Raw genomic sequence first — 21164 nt, 5'->3', positions numbered from 1 at the left:
GAATATTTAGTGAAAGTTGAATAATTATTTTATCAAAGATAATAATTTGATAATTTTTCTGCAATTAAACTATAAATTATATGATTTTATGCGTGATTAACCTCCTCAAGTTTATAAGGATTCAAACTATACTTAAAAAATATAAAGAAATTTATATTATTGTTTATGCTATTTAATAATTATGGCAAATATAAGTGAGTTTCATGTAAGATAAAGTCAAATATTATAAGGTTGTTATTTCATATGTTAGTTATGCGAGACTAATAATGAAGGTATTGTTAGTGATTAATAGTAAGATATTGTTATACATGAACAAGTTACTCCAAAAATAATAATTTACTTGAAAACAATATTATTCTTCTTTAAATTATTTTACTCCTCCAATACTAATATATACTATTGTCAAAATATATAGGCTGGCCCTAAATGTGGCATAATATTTCATTTGGACATCTCTATGTGATATTTCACCTAAAATAATGAAGTATATTAACTCTTACATGATATATTATTGATATTATTTTATACAAAATTAATTAAATATTATATTATTATAAGTTCATTATTTCTCTTCTCATGAGGTCAATAAAGAATTTTATTGTCTTATGCAAAATTTTCTATTCCGATTAATTGTTCATATACCATCCACCGATTTACCCTATGCTTATAAAAGGTTGGGACTTGACAAGGCTGATGTGGCATCCTCATAGATCAAGAATCATAATTTATTTATTTTTTTGCCTTTTTACTCAATATTTCGTCATTGTATGTCCTTAAGAAAATCCAAAGGTCACTGTTTGATCAAAAAGTATGAAACCGTTTGTTAAAACTAATTAAATACAAAGGTGATGGGCAAATCCTAATTAAATATAATAAGTTTTAGATCTAACGCATGGTTGTATAAATAGTACAGAATAACGTTTGAGCCAATTTAATATAAATGGTATTAAATGATGTTGTCAAGAATGAATGGAGGAACAATGATGATCAATAAATATATTAAATGGCAATAAGTGTAAATAGAGAGAATGATTCACCCAAATGTTGAATGAGGTGGATGATTCTCTTCTCTAACAACGATGTGAGACAAATGGATATTGAAATATATGAGGTTTTCTCGGATCTGATGCGAGAAAAAAGTGGAATAAACAACAAATTGAATCCTTGTGAAAGGTAATATTTTGTATTATCTCTCTCAAAAGTCAACTTTTTATTAGGGTGCTTATCAAAATGAACATTACATGCCTTTTCCTTCTTTCTTCTACTATTTATGTGGGATATTCCCAAAAACCCTAAAAAAGTACAACAGAAGGAATATTCAATAGAATATTCTTATTGAAAGTTCCAAAGCTATACTAGCCGTTACTTCTTTTCCTACTGCTCGACCTCAGCCCTAATGGCTTACTCGACGGCTCAGTATTGTCAACCCCTGGTTGACCTCGACCTAGTCATTACTTCTTTTCCTACTACTCGACCTTGGCCCTAATGGCTTACTCGACGGATCATTATTGTTAACCCCTGGTTGACTGATGTACCGGAGAATTTCGGCACATTTCAATACTAATTGCTTAGATTTTAGCTTGTTTTAATGTAATTATTTCCGTTACTTATATAGTTTTGTTGTTTCTACAGTACATAAGGACTGAGAACCCAAGAACATGAAAATGGAAGCAAAAAGACAAGAAAAGAGCAAAATGTAGCAAAAATGCTGGTCTGCGATACACTATGCGATCGCAGATCAGACATGCGAGCCGCAGAATGCACGTCAAATCGCAGACAAAAGTAGAGAACTGGGTTAAATCTCAAGTCAAGAATGCGGTCCATTATGCGACCGCAGAACCAACATGCGAGCCGCAGAGTGAACCGCAAACCAACCATAAAGGTCACTGAAGGACGAAGATGCAATGCAAAATGCGATCGCATTTCTGCAATGCGATCCGCATAATTGGAATGCGAAGAATGTAAACTAGGGTTCCAGTCTGCGATGAGGATGTTCAAGATGCGGACCGCATATGTGCTCTGCGACAAGAATGCGATCGCATATCAGACCTGAAAGGGCATTTTTGTCCGTTTTCTGTCCCGATTTTGAGTCCACTATAAATAGTTTTATGATGTCTTTGTGGGCTCATCTTGTCTAGTCTTTGAACCATATTCCAAGACATTAATATTACTCACTTTTGGAAGTTTTTCGGTGAAGATTCTCTACTTGGTAAGCTTTTATGACATTAAATACTCTTTGGTTTTTGTATTGTAGTATGAGTAGCTAACTTTAAATACTAAGGTTGTGGACCCTAAATGTTATGCTAATGGGTGTTTAACATTGAATATATATATATAATGGTTGGTTGATATTTATTTACCTCTCATTCTTCATTTATTGTTGGTGGTTGCAAATATTAACAAGTGCCATTAAATTCTTGCTTTGCTTGGGAAAGTGGGTTAGAATTTGGTAGAAGTAAATATCAATGACTCAAGGCTTTAAACCTTGTTTAATAGAATCGCTTAGGAATAAGTGGGTTTTACTTGGCATATATTGATGGTTCTAAATTGCAACTCTTTTATATTTGGGAAAATTATAAAGAGGAAATACTACTCAACTATTGGGAAATATTGGGTAGTCACTTAGACATCATTTGCATATCAAAAGAACCTTCCATTAGAAATATATCATATTAACACCGATAAGCATTACAATCCATTAAAGGGGACACAACCTTGGTTTCTTTAATCCAATTAATTACTCTATAAATATTCCAATTAGTTGATACTTCCAAACAAACTCAATTCATACTCTTGTTACTATAAAACCATTCTCTTGTTACTGTTAACCGAATAGAGATACGACTTTAGTCGAGCAACACACTATAAGAGTAACCTTTTCACACCTATTCCCTGTGGGATTCGACCCCAACCTTGTTGGGTTATTATATTTGATACCGACCGCCTTACACTATTTATTAAAGTGTAATTTGAGCGTATCAAATTTTGGCACCGTTGCCGGGGAATACGGTTTTGAAATTACTATTTAATGTGTACTTTACTTAACGTCTATTTCTATTCCATCACACTTTGTTTGCTTTGCTTGGTGTTGATAGGAAAACATGTCTGAATATGGTGATGATGCGGAGACATAAATGGGAGAGAATCCTTTCGCAGACATTGAGGAGTACATTGAGGATACTAACGCCATTGTACCGCCAGCTGTTGGAGCTGCAACATTTAAAGTGGAACACGGTCTAATTCTGATGCTCAAGGCAGAAGGATTTTTCAGAAACTCCACAGATGATGATCCAACACAACACCTTAGGAATTTCTTGGGTGTGTGTGCAATGCAAAAAAAAAACAATGTCTCCAACGATGCCCTGAGGTTGAGATGCTTCAAGTATTCTCTAGCTGGGGATGCGAGGAAATGGCTCCAGAATCTACCACTCAACTCTATCCATTCTTGGCCCAAACTTTTCTCGGCGTTTTTATCCAAGTGGTTCCCGCAGAGCAAAAAGTCTGAGTTGCGGGATAAGATTTTCTTCTTCAAGCAGACACAGGGAGAGCAGTTGCATGAGGCATGCGATTGCTTCAAATTATACTTGGTGAGGTCTCCAAACCATGGTTTTCCGGATTCCATGTTGTTGGAAAATTTTTATATGGGTTTGGATCCCATGAACCAAGCAATCGCCAAGAATGCAGCTGATGGATCATTCATGGATAAATCATTTGCAAGAGTGACACAAATCCTGGACAAAATGGCAAAGCACAACCAAGCATGGCATTTAGAGGATACTACCGGAGGAATCTCATATGGCTCTCCTTCCTTGAGCAACTTAATCAAGGAAAATCAAGAGAGGGATCAAGTGATTGCCGGGCTTGCAACAAATGTAAATGTGCTGACAAAGATGTTTACCCAGAATCAGACAAAGAAGTGAATGCAGTGGAAGATGTCCAACCCATCTTAGATGAAAATTTTGAGGAAGCAAATTATATCAACAACCCTCAAGGAGGGTATCAAAGGCAACCCTACCATGGTCAAGGGCAACAAAGCCAGTGGAGTCCAAACCCGCAAGGGCAAGGCAACCAACAATGGAGAAATGATCAAGGTAACTCGCATCAAGGAAATTGGAACAACAACAACAACTTTGCAAATCGGAGCTTCAACCCGTATGTTCCCCCAAAAGGTCATTATGCAAATCAAGGGTCGTCAAGTGAGTCAAGTTAGAAAGCATGCTTGAAAGAGTATTGGAAAACCAAGAAAAGTCTGACGCATCCATGAGAAACATGACCGAAGATGTTGGCTCTCACACCGCATCTATCCAAAAGTTAGAGATGCAGATGAGAGACCTTTCAAGAGAGCAAAACCCAAAGCAAAAGGGGAAACTTCCTAGTGATACCATTACGAACCCGAAGAGTGGTGGAAGTGGCTCAACTTCTCACGTCATGGCAATAACTACTAGAAGTGGGAAGGTTTTATAAGGTGACATTGAGCAATAGGTTGTTGGGGAAGAAGCCGAACAAGAAGTTGAAGCAGAAGAGCAAGGGTTGTTGAAGTTGAAAGGGTACCGGAAAAAGAGAAGGTGCAAGAAGAGAACCAAGAAGGGGTGAAGGAAAAGGAGAAGGAGACATTAAAAGCTCCACCTCCTATTCCTAGACCTCATCCGCCTTTTCCTCAAAGACTTATTAGAAGGGTTGATGATAGTAAGCTTGAGAAATTCTATGATATTCTAAAGCAATTGTCGGTGAACATTCCATTTTTGGAGGCTTTTCAAGAAATACCGGGGTTTGTCAAATATTTGAAGGATTTGATCACCAAAAATAGGACCACAAAGAATGAGGTGGTAAACATGACTCACTGGGTTAGCTCTATTATTGCCACAAGCCCTGTCCAAAAGAAAGAGGACCCGGGAGCATTTACTATTTCATGCACTATTGGGGAGCGTGACTTTGCAAAAGCCCTTTGTGACAATGGGGCTAGCATCAACTTGATGCCACTTGCCATCTACAAGCAAGCGGGATTAGGGATGCCGAGGCCAACAAGCATGAGGTTACAAATGGCCGATCGATCTATTAAGCGACCAGTAGGAATTGTTGATGATGTGATTGTGAAAGTTAGAAAATTCCATTTGCCCGCCGACTTTGTAATTCTTGACTGTTCTGTTGATAAAGAGATCCCTATCATCTTGGGGAGACCATTCCTAGACACGGGAAGAGCACTCATGGATTCGGAGCAAAATGAAATTAAGTTCCGGGTGAATGATGAAGAAGTCACATTTCAAGCGAGCAAGGGTATGAAATTACCCCATGAGTATGAGAGCATTTCAGTGATAGATGTGGTTGATGAGGTTGTAGATGCCGTTGAACTGAAAATGGAAGAACAATGCCTTGGTGAGGCATTGGCGGCTATCTTGGTAAACTTTGATGGTGAGGACATGGATGGGTACATGGAGTCGGTAAATGCATTGGAGGGTCTTGGATCCTATACTTACACTTCTGCAAAGCTTTCTTTTGACTTGGAGAATAGGGCCACACCTCCTGCCAAGCCATCAATCATTGAGCCACCACAACTAGAGCTCAAGCCTCTCCCGTCGCACTTAAGGTATAATTTTCTTGGCTCTAATGATACTTTACCTGTAATCATTTCGTCTTTGCTAAATGATGTGCAGGTAAACCAATTGTTGGAAGTCTTGAAAGAACATAGGCAATCCATTGGATGGACCATTGCGGACATTCGTGGAATCCCCGCGGGAATTTGTGAACATAAAATCCAATTGGAGAGCGAAACAAAGCCAAGTGTGGAACATCAAAGGCGGTTGAACCCATCAATGCAAGAGGTAGTAAAGAAGGAGATTATCAAGTGGTTGGATACCGGGGTAGTTTACCCCATTGTCGACAGTTCGTGGGTGAGCCCAGTACAATGTGTGCCAAAAAAGGGTGGCATGACCGTGATCGAAAATGAGAAGAATGAGCTCATTCCAACGCGAATTGTGACCGGATGGCGAGTTTGTATGGACTATCGGAAACTTAACAGTGCTACTTGCAAGGACCACTTCCCTATGCCTTTTATTGATCAAATGCTTGATTGTCTAGCGGGGAGGTCATTTTATTGTTTCCTTGATGGTTACTCCGGCTACAATCAAATCAACATCGCTTTGGAAGATCAAGAGAAAACTACGTTCACTTGCCCGTATGGCACTTTTGCTTTTAGCCGGATGCCATTTGGCTTGTGCAATGCTCCGACCACTTTCCAAAGGTGTATGATGTCCATCTTCTCCGACATGGTTGAGGACTTTCTTGAAGTTTTCATGGATGATTTCTCGGTGGTTGGTGATTCATTTGAGCACTGTCTTAACAATCTTAGATAAGTGCCTAAGCGATGCGAAGGGACCAACTTTGTGCTAAATTGGGTGAAGTGTCACTTCATGGTTGACGAAGGCATTGTGCTTGGGCACAAAATTTCAAAGCATGGTATTGAAGTCGACCGGGCAAAGATTGAGATTATTTCTAAGCTTCCTCCACCGACCTCCGTGAAAGGTGTTAGAAGTTTTCTAGGGCATGCTGGGTTTTACAGGCGCTTCATCAAGGACTTCTCCAAGATTGCTAACCCCATGTGCAAACTCCTCGAAAAGGATGCCAAGTTTGTGTTTGATGAGAACTGTCTTAAAGCTTTTGAGGAGTTAAAGCAAAGGCTCACCACGACACCCATTATTGTCACGCCCGATTGGTCACTTCCTTTCGAGCTCATGCGTGACGCCAGTGGTGTAGCCATTGGAGCAATGCTTGGCCAACGTCACAACAAAGTTCTCCACCCAGTGTACTATGCAAGTAAAACTTTCAATGGGGCACAAATGAACTACACAGTAATTGAGCAAGAGCTTCTTGCTATTGTGTATGCTTTTGAAAAATTTCGGGCTTATTTGTTGGGGTCCAAGGTGGTGGTATACACTGATCATGCAGCTCTTCGATATCTCATAGCAAAGAAGGATACAAAGCCTTGATTAATTCGATGGGTCTTGTTGTTGCAAGAATTTGACTTCGAAGTCAAAGATCGCAAGGGAACTCAAAATTAAGTGGCAGATCATTTGTCAAGGCTTGAGAAAGCAGGGAGACCACAGGGAGATCTTGAAATCAACGATGCATATTGGCATTATCTAGCACTTTTGCTCCTTGGTATGCCGATATTGCTAACTACTTGGTTAGTGACCTTATCCCGGACGGATTGGAATCTTATCAAAGAAAGAAGTTTTTGAGAGACTGCCGGCAATACTATTGGGAGGAACCACACTTGTTCCGTGTTTGTGCTGACAATATTATCAGAAGGTGTGTTCCCGAAGAAGAGGTTATGCCAATTCTCAAGGCATGCCATGACTCACCGGTTGGGGGTCATCATGGAGGAAATCGGACGGCGGCTAAAGTTCTTGAATGTGGGTATTATTGGCCTTCCATCTACCATGATGCCAATCAAATGGTCAAGGCTTGCGACTAATGTCAACGACAAGGTTCAATCTCCAAGAGGCATGAAATGCCAATGCACTTTGTGATGGAGATAGAGATCTTTGACGTGTGGGGAATCGACTTCATGGGCCCCTTTGTAAGTTCTTGCGGGATGAAATACATCTTGGTAGTTGTGGACTACGTCTCCAAATGGGTTGAAGCAGTTGCCTTACCAAACAATGAGGCAAGGAGTGTGACCGCCTTCTTGAAGAAAAACATATTCACTCGGTTTGGCACTCCTAGAACCATCCTTAGTGATGGTGGATCTCATTTTTGTAACAAGGCATTCTCGGGTCTGCTTGAGAAATATGGCGTAAAGCACAAGGTGGCCATACCTTATCATCCACAGTCAAGTGGTCAAGTTGAGGTTTCCAACCGGGAGATCAAGAGCATTCTAGCAAAAACTGTGAACGCAAATAGGACCGACTGGTCAAGGAAGCTAGATAATGCATTGTGGGCATACCGCACGGCCTACAGAACCCCTATTGGTACTTTTCCTTATCGGCTAGTCTTTGGTAAAGCATGTCATCTACCCGTGGAATTGGAACACAAAGCTATGTGGGCGTTGAAAAGGCTGAACTTAGATTGGGCTGAAGCTGTAAATTTGAGGTTAACACAACTCAATGAAATGGAGGAATTCCGGTTCCATGCTTATGAAAGTGCAGCTATGTACAAAGAACGGATGAAGTTTGTCCATGACAAGAAGATCTTGAAAAGAGAGTTCAAGACGGGTGATTTGGTCTTGCTCTTTAACTCAAGGCTCAAATTGTTTCGGGGCAAGCTTAAATCAAAATGGTCCGGTCCATTCAAAGTGGTCAATGCCTCTCCTTATGGAGCTGTGGAATTAGAATCAACAGATGGGTCCCGGACATTCAAGGTTAATGGCCAACGCATCAAGCACTACTTGGGCACTGATGGAGAAAAACATTTGGTGGAGCTGCTGGCTCTCAAAGATGGTCCATGTCCGACCATTGAGTGAAACCAAAGGAACATCAACTTCGTCGTGCCGCGACGTTAAATCAAGCGCTTCATGGGAGGCAACCCATGTGTGGTAACACTCTTTTGTTCTATGAATTTTTAGTTTTTGATAGATAGATTTATTTGAGCAATTTAAAGTGCGTGTCAGAGTGCAGGGGGTTCAAAAGATCACAACAATTGGTACGAATGCATAAAAGGTGGAAGAAAAAACACTAGGTGAATTCTGCTGCACAAATGCGATCGCATTTTAGCTATGTGGAACGCACTCTGATCGCAAACCTAAGCAGAGATTTGGGTTAAAATTGTGGTTGAAAATGCGGTGAGGTGGTGCATTATGCAGTCCGCATTTAATTTATGCGACCGCATTTTGCACCACATTTGCCTCCCTTCAGCTTGGTCCTTAACCTCATCGCATAACACACATGCGGTCGCACTGTGTGTTATGCGATGTCCTATCCATCGCAGAATCGACAAGGTAAGTCCGCATAACCCTCTCGTCTCTCACTCACTTAAAACAAAACAAAAAAAAACGAAAAACAAAGGGGGGAAGAACACGAACGGACTTCGAACCAAATCAAGCTCAAATTGTGTGCAACCAAAGGACTCCATTTGTCACACTCATTGTCCCAATCATCAAACTCTGCTGGTATGTACCCGTTTTTCCCTCGTTTTATCTTTGATTTCCACTGTAGATTCTGAGATTTTTCATTTAAATCCTGTGCAAAAATGTGTTTAGATGCTTGTGTAGTTGCTTCTCTGTAGTGTAGATGCTTTTGGGTTGAAAATAATTTGGGGTACGAGGTAGAATGAAATAGGACCGCCATTGTTGAAAGCTTGGGTGACCTATGTAGAAGAAGGCGTCTGCGGCCCGCATTGTGAAAATGCGGTCCGCATTTTGGCCGCACAACTAAACCCTAAATCTTCTGAAGAAGATGATGAAATGCGGTGTCTTTGCGATCGCAGATTTGACATGCGGACCGCAAATTCACCGCAGAGTGATACAGAGATTTCAGTTTTGAAACATATAGCCATGTCAATTCTGCGATGGTTATGCGGCCTGCATAGTGGTTATGTGACCGCATAACTCACCGCAGAATGAGACCACCAGTTGAGACTACAAGATCTGCAACAAGTCTGCGGTCCGCATTATGGTTTTGCGATCGTAGACCATATCGCATTTTCTTTCTTGCTTTTGATTCGTCTGTATCTTCTCCGTATTGTTAATGATGTCACTCACTCTTCACCATTGTGCAGATATGGGTCAAAAGAGACACTCATCAAAGCGGGCTTCCACCAGTAAGCGATCACGGATAGAGGACAACGTGCCGAGCCCCTCCCAGTCTGAGGCGGAGGAGCTCAGGCCCTCAATCAATATAGAGGCTGAAGAGAGAAGGAAACAAGGTGAAGATTTCCAACTCCGATTTGGGGTTGATGGGTCCAGGGAGGTATTTATAAAAGGGCTCACAAAGCGCAAAATCCTAGGCGAGAAACAATTGAGCTTGAACGGGCTCAAAGACAAATACCCAATATCCTGGAAAATATAAAAACACGGAGATGGGAGAACTTCACTGAGCCACCCACGGAGTACAATGAGACCCTTGTGAGGGAATTCTATGCATCCTATGGGGCCTCCAGGACTAAATACCACAAACGCAACAAAGTTTTCACAGACCAAGTGCTTGTCCGGGGAAAGACTGTTTTCTACAACATTGAGGCCCTTAATGAGTTCTACGTCAAAGGATGGAGAGCAGGCACAACTGAGTACACTGAAAAATTCAAAAATAAGGAGAATGAATGTGGATGGATTGCCTCAGTGATAGCAAAAGGGTCTCCCGCTTGGGTCGATCCTCAGCACAAGATATATAAGGAAGATCTCACGAGAGAGGGTCGCTACTGGCTCAGTTTTGTCACTTCTCGGTTGGTACCAACTCAAAATGAAACTGAAATAGCCATCGAGAAGGCCCTTTTGATTGCTTGCATCATGACTGGTATCAAGATAGATATGGGAGCATTGATCTTCCAATAAATAGGGATCCGAGCAATGCAGCATGCAACTTCACTTCATTTCCCTTGCCTGATCACTGCTCTGTGTAAAGCTGTGAAAGTTCCCATCCTGCCAACTGATAAAACTGGAAAGGAAACGAGGGATATTGATATCACACGTATCATGGATATCTCTAGTATCACTGTTGTTGTTGCCCCATCACAGGTTCAGGTCCAAGATTCGATTGATCTAGAGCACAGTGACTCCAAGACACCAGTGACTCCTCAGGTTATAGTGGCCCCCACTTCCACTTCCGAGCCTGCTTCTCAGTCCACCACTGTCCAGCCTGCCATCACCATTCCTGCTGTCTCGAAGCTTGGTCTACTGGCTCAGCATGCCAATGCCAAAGTAGATCAGCTTTTGAAGACATTGCCAAATCTAATCAAACAATCCCTGACGCCCATGCAATCTTCAGTGACTGCCCTCCAACATCAACAATTAAAATATGAGGATCATCTACAACAACTTGAGTTGAGGGTGGAGAAGATAGATCGGGGTGAAGTTAGTGGGTTTCCTGGACTCAAGAAGGAGGTTGCTTCTATGAAGACCGAGCTCCAAAAGATGCAGAACTTGGAGTTCGATCTATCATCCCTCCTTCTCACAGATGGTGATCATGTGACAGGCACAACACCTCCGGACTTAGGTCTTGACTTCACTGCATTGATGACTGATACTGCCCCTCCTACTGCCGGAGCTTCCCAGCCTAAAGCCCCTCCAGCCCATATTGTGATCCATTCTGGGGAGGAGTCCGGAGGTTCTAGTAAATCAGAAGATGAGGAGGAAGATGGGAGCAAGGATGAGGAAAGTTCTAGATATTCCAGCGATGATAGCCCTCAGGATAAAGGAAAGCAGATTGCGGATGTCTCTGTCAAGGATGCTATTATTGAGGAGGCTGCTATTGCAGAAGTGGAACAAGTAGATATGCAGACAGCGATCCAGCAGTCTCTAGTAGACATGGCCAGCCCTATAGCTCCATCAGTCACCCCGCCATCAGTGGGTGAGAGTAGCAGCTCACAGGCTCCAACACCAGCTCCAGCTCCAACTCCTGCTTTGGACCAGCCTCAGAGCATTACTCCATCAGGAGAGGTCACTCTTCAAACCGAGCTCTCATCGATCCCAGCTTCCACATCCGAGGGTGACCCCTCCAGTACTCAGCCAACTACTGACTCCCATAGCACTTAGTGTGCCTCAGGGAGCCCCCCTCAAACTCATCTCTCTGTTTTTATGCATTGGGGACAATGCATGCTTTTAGTTGGGGGTGGAGGGTAGCATTGTAGATATTTTTGTGATATTGGAAACTGTTGTACATATGCATATCTTTATGTTACAATCAGACTCTTGTACTTATGTGTATTTTGTGTTCTGTATATATTAGTATGACTTCGGTACATGAGTTGTGTTATGAAATTTGTGATGATGTTAATATTAGTGTTTGTTTTGTGTTCATAATAGCGTTGTGTAAATATGATACCGTTGTCCATATAAAGGAAAAACAACAAAAACAAGTAGATAGTGATTAGGAATCAATTCCTCTTGGTTTTTTTTTCTCCCGGTTCTTTTCCAAGGGTGTAATAGTAGAACCAGGATCGTAGAATGAATCATTTTGACCGGTTTGGTGTAATTGCCTAGTATCAAGCATGTGTGTCTGTACATAGCATATACCCTTCCACATAAAAAAATATTGTTTTTGTCAACTTTTCCCGATGATGGATAGATTAACAACTTTCTTAAGGGAATTAGTCTTTGTGATCAACTTTGTGAACTTGAGGCTCGCTTTGTGACTCTATGGCAACCTAGAGTTATACATGTGTCTATGATGAAAGCCTTGAGTTGCCAAGTGTTGACTCGAAAGCGTCAAATTATGTGAATGAAACAGTTCGTATACCATGTGTGTGTGAGTTCTCTGTGTGTATATAACTCTCGTGTTTACTTCTATCATCTAGAACTTGCCCAGTTGGTTTTTCAATGCTAATGATAGTATGTTTGGTTGGAGGGATGATCGTAGGCATTCTTTGTCTTATTTGCTAGACCTCTGTAGCCTTTCAAGCCGACATGTACATAAATAATATCACTAGTACCCAATTTGAGCCTTTAAGCCTTTTCTTTGGCCAACTCATTACAAACCTCGCCTTTTTTTGTAAAATAATCCCCTCTCTTGAACCCGTCCCTCCTTGAACATTGAGAACGAGGCTAAAAGCCTAAGTTGGGGGTGGTGTCGCAGTGGAGATTGGTAAGGTTGTACGTTGAGTTAGGACCACATGCCTCAAAAGTGTTTGTTTTAGAAAAACAAAAGAGAAAATATGTGTATGTATATAAAGTATGGAGCCTTGAATAAAATTAGAAGAGGTATGTAAGGTGGTTCTATATTGGAAATTAGACGCAAATGAGGCTATGAGGGTTTGAAAAGAAGCAAAGTAAAACAAATGGAAAATTGTGAGTAGTGTTCAAGGAGGGTGAAGTCACTTGTACCCAAATGTCTATCAAACCCTTCCCGAAACCTACATTACAAGCTTAAAAAGTCCTTATGAGACCTCCAACCAAACATTCTTGAATAAGCGGTGAACTAAAATAAGGGCAAGCTTATGGTATGAAATGTTGTAACACTTGAAGTTCTTTCTAAGAGTGAGTGTATTTGTAAACTGTCCCTTTTTGTTGTCCTTGTAAATATTGTGATTTTGGGACCTTCTTTCTAGTGAGGGTACATGAACTGTGGAGTTAAACAAAAGTTGAGCTTCTGAGTCAAATGCAACTGCACTCAGCTGAGGGTAACATTTTGTCGCAATGTCTGAGGCTCAAGGTTCACAAGTTGATTAGTTTTCCTTGTATATACTATCAGTTCAGGAAGGGTAAAACAATTATAGATGTATGCTTGAAGTACTAGCAACGAACACCACCCGTAGTCATTATCATTTCATGTTTTGTAAATAAAGTCTAGAATAGGCTAAGTTTGGTTTAGTTGTTTGAGGACAAGCAACAGTTTAAGTTGGGAGTGTTGATGTGCTGGAGAATTTCGGCACATTTGAATATTAATTGCTTAGATTTTAGCTTGTTTTAATGTAATTATCTCCGTTACTTATGTAGTTTTGTTGTTTATACAGTACATAAGGACTGAGAACCCAAGAACATGGAAATGGAAGCAAAAAGACAAGAAAAGAGCAAAATGTAGCAAAAATGTTGGTCTGCGATACACTATGCGATCACAGATCAGACATGCGAGCCGCAGAATGCACGTCAAATCGTAGACAAAAGCAGAGAACTGGGTTAAATCTCAAGTCAAGAATGTGGTCCATTATGCGACCGCAGAACCAACATGCGAGCCGCAGAGTGAACCGCAAACCAACCATGAAGGTCACTGAAGGACGAAGATGCAATGCGCAATGCGATCCGCATAATTGGAATGCGAAGAATGTAAACTAGGGTTCCAGTCTACGATGAGGATGTTCAAGATGCGGACCGCATACGTGCTCTGCGACAAGAATGCGATCGCATATCAGACCTGAAAGGGAATTTTTGTCCGTTTTCTATCCCGATTTTGAGTCCACTATAAATAGTTTTATGATGTCTTTGTGGGCTCATCTTGTCTAGTCTTTGAACCACATTCCAAGACATTAATATTCCTCACTTTTGAAAGTTTTTCGGTGAAGATTCTCTACTTTGTAAGCTTTTATGACATTAAATACTCTTTGGTTTTTGTATTGTAGTATGAGTAGCTAACTTTAAATACTAAGGTTGTGCCCTAAATGAGTGTTTAACATTGAATATATATATATAATGGTTGGTTGATATTTGTTTACTTCTCATTCTTCATTTATTGTTGGTGGTTGCAAACATTAACAAGTGCCATTAAATTCTTGTTTTGCTTGGGAAAGTGGGTTAGAATTTGGTAGAAGTAAATATCAATGACTCAAGGCTTTAAACCATGTTTAATAGAACCGCTTAGGAATAAATGGGTTTTATTTGGAATATATTGATGGTTCTAAATTGCAACTCTTTTATATTTGGGAAAATTATAAAGAGGAAATACTACTCAACTATTGGGAAATATTGGGTAGTCACTTAGACATCATTTGCATATCAAAAGAACCTTCTTTAAAAATATATCATATTAACACCGATAAACATTACACTCCATTAAAGAGGACACAACCTTGGTTTCTTTAATCCAATTAATTACTCTATAAATATTCCAATTAGTTGATACTTCCAGACAAACTCAATTCATAATCTTGTTACTATAAAACCATTCTCTTGTTACTGTTAACCGAATAGAGATACGACTTTAGTCGAGCAACTCACTATAAGAGTAACCTTTTCACACCTATTCCCTGTGGGATTCGATCCCAACCTTGTTGGGTTATTATATTTGACACCGACCGCCTTACACTATTTATTAAAGTGTAATTTGAGCGTATCATTGACCTCAACCTAGTCGCCCATGATGAACCACAGTTCTCACACTTGGTTACCTCTTCGTGCCGAATCTCCCTTAGTTGGAATTTGACCCATATAATTAGTCCCTCCACTTATCGAGGTCATCTTTTGGTCGACCTCAATGAGAGGACTTTATCAATCGAAATTCTTGAGAAATTCGGACGAGGAGGTCGACCAGTAGTGATCGCTGCTGAGATGATGACGTGTCGCTCCAAGGGTTGCGTTCAGTGAGGCTGGTTCAGGGTGACGTCACAACTGTATGTGTCATCATTATGCATCTTCCCAATGTGTCGCATCGTTCCTTGTGCTTCTGTTATTTCGATTCTAGTGCTATTGACAGTTGTTTGCATTGATTCGAGCGTCGTGGTTTTCTATAAATAAAAAGGGGGAGACTCTTTGGAGAGAACTTTACACTCTTTGATTTCTCTGTCATGTACTTCGTTTCTTCTTCTTCCTGTGTCCATATTTCCTGCAACTTTCACCATCATCATTTCTTCTTTGCTTCTGGTTCCTTTGCTCCTATATAGTTTATACAAATGGCTAGTGCATCTTCGAATTCTGAGGAGATTCTCAGCCCGCCTCCGATATCGGTGGCCATGCCCGTTCGTGATTCAGGGGAGGCCATTGTTGCAGAAGATGATAGCTTTCCCATAGTAGAAGAGATTATCCCTCGTGGTGACAAGGCCAGGTTGGACTTCTCAAAGCCTCCTGGTAACGAGCCTATGCCTGTGAAATTTGAGATGGGAATGGCCCATCTTTCTGAGCTTAGGGCCAAGCACAACATCCCTGCTCACGATGTGGTCCATATTCATCGTCCTGGGTACTGCGCATTTTACGCGTACCCGTTTCGAGTGGGTTATTCTCTTCCTCTTCCACTATTATCGGAGGAATTCTGCCGCTACTACAAATCTGTTCGGCCTAGCTCTCTACCTATATTTACAAACTCTTCATTATGTTGATAAAGTACGCAGAGCTGGCCGATCGCGGAATCTCTATCCGCCATTTTCTACATCTTTTCGCTCTAAGCTTTCATCGGGGCACGATGATACACCTTCGCCAATGAGGGGACAAAGGTCTGGTGCTGAAAATGGACGATAAGACCAATCGTAGGTTTTGGGTTGACTTTTTCTTTGTCAAAATTGAGCACGTGATGGCGAACCCTACTGGGTTTCCCGATGAGTGAAACTTCGCACGTAAGTATTTTTGTTGACTGCACATAAGTATTTTGTTGACTGGTCGTTTGCTCTCTTCCTTTGGTTACCTAATCATTCTTTTATGGTGCAGCCAAGAAGGAGCCTCCTACGTTGGTCGTCGATATTCGCGACTGGGTGGCTCAGGTTTTGCCCCACACGGTGGGGATCCATAAGTGGTCGTCATTCAACAAGAAGTTTGGGCCCCAACCTTCTTCTTCGACCAGTGAGTCCAGTTCTGATCTATGGTCACCTCGACCTCAATATCATTTTTCTTTTTTTACTCACGCAATTTTCCTTGCTTTTAGGTCGAAGGGCTCCGAAGAAGGCGAAAGCTCCCACCCCCGCTTTCTGTCAATCGGGTACTACGACCAGGTCTCTGACCGCTGTGACTATAGGCAAATCTGTACGGGCAGATGTTATTTCTAAAGTCCCAGTTCTGTGTAGGCCTGGCCGTCGGGCGGCTGCCCCATCAACGAGGACTACGGCTTCTTCGTTACTGCATTTGGTGGATGGGTCATCGCCGAGGAATGAGGAAGCAGTTTCGTTGAAAAGGCAGTGAGTAGAGGTTGGCGGCAACGTAGAAAGGGGCGAGGAATCAATAGGTGGTGAACCCAAGCCGACCATTCCCGTGCCTGAAATCAGCGTGACTTTGGACGTCGGGATTTCGGTTCTTGATGATGAGATTGCTCCTTGACTAGAGGTTGCCACGGTCATGCCGAGGAATGATCTATCAACATCTGAGCCAGTCAATATTCCTTCCTCTACCGAAGAGAGTGAAAGAGGTGTGATCATAGATGATTTTGAATCTGGTTCTGACGTTGACCCCGAGGAAGAAAAGATGTTTGATGGGGGGCTTACTCGGGTTGAGGTCAGAACTAATGGATCTTCTCATTCAATAGTCATCCCTTTGGATTGCAACTTGTTGACCAATACAGAGAGCATGGTCCCCTCTTTGGTCCCTCTTTGCTCTGGCGCCGAGAACAAAACTCTACAATCATTCAAGGATGCCGACCTATCGTTAAGCGTATCTGGACTGGCTTTGCGGGTGAGTTGGTATCTTCATTTTTGTTCTTGTACCTTGTGTTTTTCTCCTTTTCATTCTTACTGACTCTTCCCTTCTCCCTTTTTTTGGCTCTTTCTCTCTTCAGACTCTTAGCTTTGAGATGTGATAGTGCCCGCAGAGCGGAGAAGCGGAAGGTGGTTTTTATGAAAATGGTTATGAAGTATCGCCAATTTCGTGATAAATATCATGAGATGCGTGCTCGGCTCCATGTGGGAGGTAACCTCCAGTTCCTTAGGGAGGAGTTAAAATAGATGAACGATAAGCTCATGAGAGTCATCGGCAAATGTAGCAAGCTTGAGGGGGCGCTCAGGATTAAGGAGGATGAGATCGAAGTGAACAAGGGGGTTGCGGCTGAATGTGTTGACCTCCAGGCTTAAGTGATGTCTCTACGGGCTGAGCTTGGTCAGATCTCGATCAGAGCCAATGGCTTGAGTGATGAGTTGGTCGAGAGAGTGGCGAAGTTAGAGAGGGATGAGGCAGCCCGGGTGGCAGTATTGGCGTAGGTGGCGGAATTGGAGGATGTTGTTCGTGTCCTTAGATCTGAACGGGAAAGTGATGCTGAGATAGCCGCACTCAGGGAGGCGAGATCTAATGAATGAATTAGTGGTCTCGAGAAAGATATTTTGGACCTAAAGGAGTAGGTCATCGTCCTTAAGGCTGAGAAGGCGAAGCTGTTGGCCCAACTGTCGTCCTATCATGCATCTGCTTTCCTTGACGTTCCATGGTACTTATACGAGATGTGGATCCATGTCGAGGCTCAATTGGACATTTATAGGAATTTGATGATGGCAGGGAAGGTTCCTGAGGCTAATTTTGAAGATGCTCACGCCGAGGCACGTGTGGCTAGGATTGCGTGTGGTTATGATCCAGCTACCCCTGGAGTAGGCAATGGTGAGGAAGAGGAGGAATTGGATGATCTTGAGCAGGATTCCTGGTAAGAGGATGAATACCCCCAGGTGATAGCGGAGACGGCGTTGTTAGGCCGAGTGGTGCAGATGGAAGGCGGGGATGATGTTTAGTACTTTGTTAGTTTTTGTTCTTTTTTTATGGGCATCTTTCTGGCCTTTGTAAGATACTTTTGGAATGAAATGATTGCAGCCCTTTGTTGTACGTTACTGGGTCTTTTATTCTTCTTCGAATGATTTTATTCAAGTAGTCTCTTTAGAAGAGTTGAGTTGCTATGTGTTTTCTCGAACATGGCCAAATATATCTTTGATTGGATCTGGGTAGGTCTCATGCCATTGTGATTGACTCAAATGAAGTTAATTCGAACGAGGTGAGGGAAAAAGAGTACGACTTGGAGGACGTCTGTCCTTAGAAGTTAAAGTATTTGAGATGGGCAACGTTCCAATTATTTGGTAATAATTTTCCCTCAATTGTTTCTAGTTGGAAAGATCCTTTGCTTACTGCCGATGTGATTTTGTATGGGCCATCCCAATTGGATCCCAGCTTCCCGTGTGATAAGTAGGATTTTCTACCACTTATTTGCTCTTTTTTACTTGCGTTTTAATTCAAAAATACTTAAAGGTATTCTCGAAAACTAATGAAATGTGCTTGCTTGCAGGAGTGTTGTAATATGAGCCAAAGAAATCAAAATCAACTCATAAAGGAGTCAAAAGTGGGCAAGGACCAAAACAAGGCAAAAAGGCCCACAGTGTGGACCACACAATACTGTGTGCGGCCGCAAAACAAGGAAAGAGCCATGTTAGTTTTTCTTCAGAGTGTGCGGACCGCACAAATATTGTACGGCCGCAGAAGAGGAGATTCAGAGAGTTGGTTTTGGGCAAGCTGAAAGTATGCGGACCGCACCATAATTGTGAGGTCGCAGGATGACAAGTGCGGTCGCACTCACAATTATGCAATCCGCAGGAAAGAAGAATCGGAGAGCTGGGTTCAATTCCAATGTCAAGGAGTGTGGACCGCACTATATTGAGGTACACACTATTAACCTAACTTGGGACTGGTGCAACCGTATTGTCGCCTACCTGCAGGACGACATGCTCCTAAACGACAAAAAGAAGCCAAAAAACTTCGAATGCAAGCGGCCAAGTATAGCATCATCAACAATGACCTATATAAAAGGACGTATGGTGGCCCTCTAGCAAAATGTTTGGGACCAAACCAGACACGGCGCGTCCTAGAAGAGGTCCATGAAGGTCACTGCGGAGCTCACACCGACAATCGAGACCTAGTCAGATGTCTCATATGAGCAAGCTACTACTGGCCCATAATGAAAAAGGAAGCAGCTGATTTTGTTAAAAAATGTGGGCCATGCCAAAAGTACGCCCCCATGATCTACCAAGCGGGCGAGCACCTCCACTCAGTCACCTCGCATGGCCCTTCATCAAATGGGGAATGGATATCGTCGGCCCCCTTCTAGCAGGACGATGTAATGTACGATTTCTTTTGGTTTTAGCTGACTATTTTTCTAAATGGGTGGAAGCAGGTGCGTGCGCCCAAATACGCAAACAAGATGTGATCGCCTTTGTATGGAGGAATATTGTATGCCGCTTCGGAATTCCCAAAGAAATCAGTTATGACCATGGACCACAATTCACAGGGAAGAAGGTCGTCGAGTTCTTCGTAAAATGGCACATCAAAAGAATACTCTCCACTCTATATCACCTAGCAGGCAACGGACAAGGTGAATCTTTTAACAAAATGATATTGAATATCATGAAAAAGAAACTCAAAAACACCAAGGGACTGTGGCCAGAGCTGCTGCCGGAAGTGCTATCGAGGTCGATAAGGCCAAAATTGAGGTGATCTCCAAACTCCCCCTACATCCATGAAGGAAGTGGGAAGCTTCTTGGGTCATGCGAGTTTCTATCGCCAATTCATCAAGGACTTTTCCAAAGTGGTAAACCCTTTATGTAAACTTTTAGAGAAGGATGCCTAGTTCCATTTCAATGAATATTGTATGAAGGCATTCGAATTTCTTAAGTTCAAGTTGACTACTACTCTTATTATCACCGCACCGGATTGGAGCTTGACTTTTAAGCTCATGTGTGACGCTAGAGATGTTGATGTTGCGGTTGGAGTGGTGTTGGGGAAAAGAATCAAGAAAATCTTCCATTAGGTCTATTATGCTAGCAAGACCATGAATGATGCCCAAGTCAACTACACAGTGACCAAAAAAGAGCTACTTGTTATTGTTTTTGCTATGGAGAAGTTCCGCCCGTATTTGATGGGTACAAAGGTGATTGTTCACACAGACCATGCGGTGCTTCAGTATTTGATGAGCAAGAAAAATTCTAAGGCAAGGTTAATGTGGTGGGTGCTTTTATTACAAGAGTTTGATCTAGAGATTCAAGACTGTAAGGGTAGTGAAAATCAAGAGGCGGACCACTTGTCCCGATTAAAGGAGGAAGGGAGGCCACATGACGGCCTTGAGATTAATGATTCCTTCCCCGACGAGCAATCGCTAGTCATTTCAATGATCGGGATGTCGTGGTTTGCGGATTTAGCCAAATATCTAGTGAGCGGCCTTGTACCGAGTGAGTTCTCTTTAAACCGAAGGAAGAAGCTCAAACGAGATTGCCTTGACTACTATTGGGATGAGTCGTATCTTTTTCGGATATATACTGGGGTGTGATTCGGTGATGTGTGCCGGAGGAAGAACAAATAGGAATTCTTGAGCCTTGACACTCCTCACCATATGGTGGTCACTATTGTGGAGCGAGAAAGGCAACAAAAGTATTGAGTTGTGGATTCTATTGGCCTACGCTCTACAAGGACGCTAGTGATCTAGTCAAGCATTGTGATGAATGTCAAAGGGCCGGTGGGATTTCTAAGAAGAATGAGATGTCCCTCACCACCATCTTGGAAATTGGTATTTTTGATGTTTGGGGTATTGATTTCATGGGACCGTTTGTGAGCTCTTGTGGGAACAATTACATTTTGGTAGCTGTGGACTATGTGTCAAAATGGGTCGAATCCGTGGCTTTACCCAACAACGATGCTCGAAGTGTGGTGG

Source organism: Nicotiana tabacum, chromosome 20, assembly GCF_000715075.1.
Source record: "Nicotiana tabacum cultivar K326 chromosome 20, ASM71507v2, whole genome shotgun sequence".
Classification (NCBI taxonomy): domain Eukaryota; kingdom Viridiplantae; phylum Streptophyta; class Magnoliopsida; order Solanales; family Solanaceae; genus Nicotiana; species Nicotiana tabacum.
This window is presented reverse-complemented; position numbering follows the sequence as displayed.